The sequence below is a fragment of the Tamandua tetradactyla genome, chromosome X, assembly GCF_023851605.1.
Source record: "Tamandua tetradactyla isolate mTamTet1 chromosome X, mTamTet1.pri, whole genome shotgun sequence".
Classification (NCBI taxonomy): Eukaryota; Metazoa; Chordata; class Mammalia; order Pilosa; family Myrmecophagidae; genus Tamandua; species Tamandua tetradactyla.
The window spans coordinates 51,466,646-51,473,640 of record NC_135353.1 but is presented as its reverse complement, the minus strand read 5'-3'; positions in this window follow the sequence as shown (position 1 = coordinate 51,473,640).

The window sequence follows — 6,995 nt, the reverse complement described above, 5'->3', positions numbered from 1 at the left end:
TTGGACAATAAACAAAAGCAGTATTAAAAGATAAAGGCCTCTGGCAAAGGTAGCCATATGGATAATTATATACATCAATATTATCAATGTATTTTTTGTTATGCAACTCCATTTCTTACTTACAGATGCTAAAATGCAAATGCATAGAAAGTAATGATAAATCAAAGGTTGTGAATATACAGTGAACAAAGATATAATGTGTAATAAGTACAAAAAATAGGCAGAGAGACAAAGGAGCGAAACAGCGAATGTGCATGTTATTGAAGACAAGTTGGTATGAAATCAAATTTGATTGTTATAGATTTAGGGTTTTAAATTTTAACCACATTGTAGATGTAATGAAAATATATGAAAAATATATTTTGAAGGATTAAGAAGTGACTCGAATGGTACAATATGAAAAATATATACAGAAGCAGAAATTATTGGAATAATTGAAGGTCAAAAAAGGTATAAGATTACAAAGACAAAATAATTAGTTGCATTATGAGTAGTTGCATTAAATGTAAATGATTTAAACTCTCCAATAAAAAGGCAGAGGTTGGAAGAATGCATGAATACCATAACCCAGCTATATGCCATTTACTAGAGACTTTCCTTAAATCCAAAGATGAAAGTAAGGCTAATGGGAAAAAATGGAAACAAATATATCATGGAAGTAGTAATCAAAGGAGAGCTGGGATAGCTATACCAATGTCAGATGAATAAAATTCAAATACAATATTATAACAAGGGAGTAAGAAGTTCATTATATACTGATAGAAGTGACAATTAAGAAGACTTAAAAATTATTAGTACGTATGACCATAACAGGACAAACCCAAAATATATGAAGAAAGTATTGACATATTTTAAGGGAGAAATAGATGGTTCTATATTAATAGCAGATTTCAATATGCCATTTTCAATACTGGATAGAAAATCAAATATGTTTGTTTGAATCTGTGGCAGACAGCATAAAAGCTATGTCCTTTAATCTTCATCCAATATTGCTGGCTGGGAACTTTTTATTGTTTCCATGGAGATGTGAACTCACCTGATTCTGGGCATTAACTTTTGATTAGAGGGAAATGTGACTCCACCCATTACAGGTGGGCCTTGACTGGAATCCTTTAAAACAGGAAACATTTTGAAGAGAGTCCCTTTTTAGAGCCACAAGAGAACCCATGCAGCCAGAGGCATTTGGAGATGAAGAAAGAAAACACCCCTAGATGAGTTTCATGGAACAAGAAGCCTGGAGAGAAAGCTAGCAGACATCACAGACAGACCATGCACCTTTGCAGTTGAGTGAGAAACCCTGAACTTACTGGCCTTCTTGAACTGAGGTATCTTTCCCTGGATGGCTTATTGGACATTTCTATATCCTTGTTTTAATTGGGACATTTTCATGGCCTTAGAATTGCAAACTTGCAAATTAATAAATTCCCCCTTTTAAAAGCTGTTCTGTTTCTGGTATATCACATTCTGACATCTAGCAACCTAGAACATCAAGAGAGAAGATCAATAAATAAACTGAAGACTTGAACAACACTCTAAACCAAATAGGCCAAACATACACATATAGAAAACTTCACACAGTAGCAAGAGAATACATATTCATTTCTATTGCTGTTCCAGGATGTTTCTAGGAGATACTATATGTTAGGTCACAAAACATGTCTCAATAAATTAAAAAATATTGAAATCATAAACCGTATCTTCTTTGACCACAATGGAATGAAGCTGGAAATCAATAACAGAGGTATAAGTGAACAATTCAAAAGTATGTGGAAATTAAGCAATGTCCTGTTAAATAACTAATGACTGTAAGAACAGTGCACATGGGACATTTGGAAATATCTCTTAGGAAAATGAAAATGAAAATATGACGTACCAAAAGTTATGGGATGCAGCAATGCCAGTGATGAGAGGGAAATTTACAGAGCTAAACAGTTGCATTAGAAAAGAATAAAAATCTCAAATCCTAGAGACATAACTTTAAAAGCAGTGGATCCAGAAAAAGAAGAAGAAGCTAAACACCAAGTGATCAGAAGGAAGGAAATAACAAAGGGTAGAGCAGAAATAAATGAAATAAAGAATTTTAAAAATTAGGGAGTCAATAAAACCAAAAGTTGTTTCCTTGATAAGATCAATAAATCCAACAAGGCTTTAGCTATACTTACAAAGAGAAAAAGAGAGTGGACATCAATAACCAAAACAAAAAAATTTTAAGGAGGTTATTATTACCAAACCCACAGAAAGAAAAAGATTTTTAAAAGGATCTATAGACAAGTGTATGCAAAGAAATTAGAAAACCTAGTTGAAATGGACAAATTCCAAGAAACACACAAACTACATACACTAATTCAAGAATAAATATAAAGCACAGAGTTTGAATCAGTAATCAAAAGAATCCCAACAAAGAAAGCCCAGGGTCAGATGGCTTCACAGCAGAATTTTACCAAATATTCCAAGAAGTCTTAAGACCAATCCTCCTCAAACTTTCCCAAAATATTGAAGAAGAGGGTACACTACTGAATTCATTTGATGAGGCCAATATCACACTCAATCAGATAAAGATGCCACAAGAAAATTACAGAGCAATATCCTCCATTAATATAGGCAAAAAGATCTTCAAATAAATGTGAGGAAACTTAATTCAACAGCACAACAAAATAACTTGTTAAGTTTTATGTATCTCAGGTAAACAAGGGTGGATCAGCATAAGAAAATCAATTAATATAATGCTGTACACTGACAGAATGAAGGAGAAAAGTCATGCAAGCACTTGGACTGATGCGGAAAAGGAAAAAAGTCACTTAGAAATATAGGAATAGAGTGAAATTTCCTCAATATAATAAAAGGCATATATGAAAATCTTACCACTAACATCATGCTTTATGGTGAAAGATTGAAAGCTTTACCCATAACATCACAAACAAGACAAGGATGCTCACTGTAAACTGTGTAATTCAACACTGTACTGAAAGTTCTTGCCAGAGCAATTAGGCAAGGAAAAGAAATAAAAGGCATCCAAATTTGAAAGGAAGAAGTGAAATGTTCCATATATGCAAATGACAGGATTCTATATACTGAAAAATCTACAGCAATGCTACTGGAACTGATAAACAAATTTAGAAAAATACTAGTGTTTTAAGTTTGTTAATCGTGCCATAAATGCAATATACCACAAATGCAATATATAAGAAATAGTTTGGCTTTTATACAGTGAATTTATTAAGTTATAAGTTTACATTTCTAAGACCATAAAAATGTCCAAACTGAGGAATCCAGGGAAAGACAACTTGACTCAAGAAAGAGCCAATCACATTCATGGTTTCTGTCAGCTGAGAAGGTACATGGCAATGTCTGATAGCTTTCTCTCCTGGCTTCTCATCTCAAATGCTTCCCAGGGGGCATTTCTCTCTGCATCTCCAAATGTCTCCATCAGCTCTCTAGTTTTTTTCAAAATAGTTCTCTGTCAAAGGACTCCAATAAGAGATACATCTTGAATTAGTGGAAACACATCTCCTTGGAAACCATCTAAATAAGAGGTCTCATACAACAATTTTAAATCAGGATCAAAGCGCATGACTTTTTGAGGTACACAACAATTTCAAACCATCACATCTAGTAATGAACAAATTGAAGCAGAAATCAAGAAAAAATTTTTCACTTATGATAGCAATGAAGATTCAAATATCTAAGAATAAGTCTAACCAAGAAATGCAAAAGACTTATACACAAAATGTGCAGATCATAGCTAAATATATGAAAGAAGGCCTAAATAAATAGAAGGATATTCCATGTTCATGAACTGGAAGACTAAATATTGTTAAAATATCAATTATACCCAATGCAATATGCAATCTCAATGCAATCCCAATTCAAATTCCAATAGCCTTCTTTGCATAAATGGAAAAGTCAATCATGAAAATTGCATGAAAGGGTAAGAGACCCCAAATAGCCAAGCCATCTTGAAAAAGAAGAATGAAGATGCCACAATTCTCAAACTTAAAACTTATTACACAGCCACTGTAATGAAAACATCATGGTGCTAGTACAAGAAAGATATACAGACCAATGCAATGAAATTGGGAGTTCAGAAATAAACCCTCATTTTTAAGGCCAACTGAGTTTTGACAGGGATTCCAAGAAATGAGAAAGAATTGTCTCTTCAACAAATGGCGCTGGAAAAAGTGGATGCCCATGCACAAAATAATGATGGTGGACCCCATCTCAAACAATATACAAAAGTCAACTGAAAAAAAATCAAAGACCTAAATATAAGAACAACCTCCAAATTCCTAGAAAAAAACCTAGGGAAGCATTTTCATGTTCTTGTGTTGGCGATGGTTTCTTAGACTTCAAATCCAAAGCACAAGAAACAAAATTAAAAATAGATAAATGAATCCTCTTCAAAATTCAGTACTTTTGGTTATCAAAGGACTTTATAGTAAAAATAAAAAGCATCACACACAATGGGAGAAAATATTTGGAATCCAAATATCAGATAAAGGTTTAATATGTAGAATATATTTAAAAAATCCTACAATTCAACAACAAAAAGACAAACAACTCAGATTTTAAAATGGGGAAAAACCTTGAATAGACATTTCTCCCACTAAGATATACAAATGGCCAAAAAGCACATGAAAATGTGCTCAAGATAATTAACGATTAAGGAAATGCAAATCAAAGCCACAATGAGATATTTCACACACATTAGAATAGGTACTATAAAAAAATGGAAAATTTCAAGGGTTGGAAAGGATGTAGAGAAATAAGAACACCATTCTTTGTTGGTGGCAATGTAAAATGCTGCATCTGTAGCTGCTCTGTAAGACAGTTTGGTGACTCTTCAGAAAATTAAATACAGAATTACTATATGACTGGCAACCTCACTTCTAGCTAAATACCACAAAAACTGAAAGCAGGGATTTGAACAGATATTTGCACATCCATTGTCATTAGTGGCATTATTCACAATTGTTAAAAGATGGAGGCAATTCAGTTGTCCACCAACCAATGAACGGATAAAGAAATATTGTATTTACATACAATGGAATATTATTCACTTGTGAAAAGGAATGATGTAATAATATATGTGATAACATGAATAGAACCCTGCAGATATCATATTGTGTGAAATTGCCAGATAAAAAAGGAAAATATTGTATGACTTTACTGATAAGAAATAATTAGAATAAGCACATCATAGAATAAAAAACTAGATTATAGTTTCCAAGAGGCTGGGCTGGGGATAGGGAGTAGGGAGATAATGCCTAAAATGTACATTTTCTACTTAGGTTAATAGATAATTTTTGGTAATGGATGGTGGTGATTGTAAAACAATACTGTGAATATAATTATCAGCACTAAATTGTATATTTGAATGTTCTTAAAACGGGAAAATTTTAGGCTTTATATATGTTACTGGAGCAAAATTCAAAAACAAAAAAACAGGAGGGGGAAAGATGGTGGTTTAGTGAGGTGTGGAATTTAGTTCATCTTCCAAAGCAGCTAGTAAATAGACAGGAATAGTACAGACAACTGCTTGGGCTACATCAGTGACTGGACACACATCATACACCAGTCTGGACAAGCTAGACTAGCTGAGAGCCCACACAGACAAGTAAGTCCCCCAAGTCATGGGGGAGGCTGGTGTCTCACCCCCAAAGGTATGGCAGCCTGGTTCTCAGAGGGGAAGGGAAACAGTCTTTACTAGCAGAAAGGGCTCAGCTCAACTAAGCTTCACTTGTGGAATTAAGTAAGAAATTTTGACTACTGTAAATAGGCCCCAGTATAGATCATCCTAGAATAAGTGCTAAAGGCACTCAGAATTTGTACTGAAGAAGAGAGAGGCAGGACTGACAGAAAAAGAAAAAAAAAACTGAGGCTTTTCGAGTCAGACAGCACAAAATATTGGAAAAAGACTGGATCCTAAAAAAATAAAAGGGGTAGGCACATAGAGCCTAGAGATACTTAGAGCCACATACCAACTTAAACTCTTGATTGACAAATCCAAGGAGCAGGGATACTGCCCTGAAAAGGAATTTTTCCACTTTGTTTCTACTACTTAGCAGTTCATTAGACAGAACTGGAAGCCTTCTCAGGCACAGGCTCTGCCCCAGGCAAGGGAGGAATTAAGCTCCTCTGAGAAAGAAAGTAAACAGTCAGGTGAAAGGAATTTCTTAAAGGCTGTATCTCTCCCAAGAAAAAGGTGGACCCCAACTCAACTGGAATCCCTCCCCCAAGGAACTCAGGCCCCAGTGACTGGAAAATGGAAGTAATTAAGGCCAATCTACAAACTCTCCTCTGTCTCAATCATGCCTCCAGCAGGGAGAGTCCACTGAAGTTAAAGGTGCAACATCACTTGATGCTAGTGGGAAGCCAGGGGCAGACAAGCAACACATGCTGGACAAGATAGGAAAAGCAAAGAGTCCAGAGGTTTCTTAGGAAAGTCTGGAAATCTACTGGGTCTCACTCTCAGGGAAAACTGATGCTAGCAACTCTGTCCTTCTGAGACATGGACTAGTCCAGTCAGGGATATCTGATTGAGGTATATAATATCTGAAGAGACCCTCCTAAAAAAGTGCTCCATATAGACAGGTGAAGAAACAGAAAAACAAGAACTGAAAAACTCTGATCAGTTAAACAGAACCTATGCTAGTGGTCTAGAAAGTTGAATTGAATGTCAATGAACAGATAGAGAACAAAACCATCCAGCAAGAAAATCCTAAGCAAAAGAGTGAAAACAACCTCTAGAATAAATGAATTAAAGAAATCAAATGCCTAGATGCCAGCAAAAAATAATGAGTCATGTTAGGAAAATTGGAGATATGGCTCAAAGGAACAAACTAACAATTCAATGAGATACAGGAAGTGAAACAACTAACTTGAGATATTCAAACAGACATGGAAGATCTCATCAAAAATAAAATCAATGAGTTGAGGGAGGCTATAAAAGAAGGCATTGAATGAACAAAAAGAAGAAATCAAAAGTTTGAAAAAAT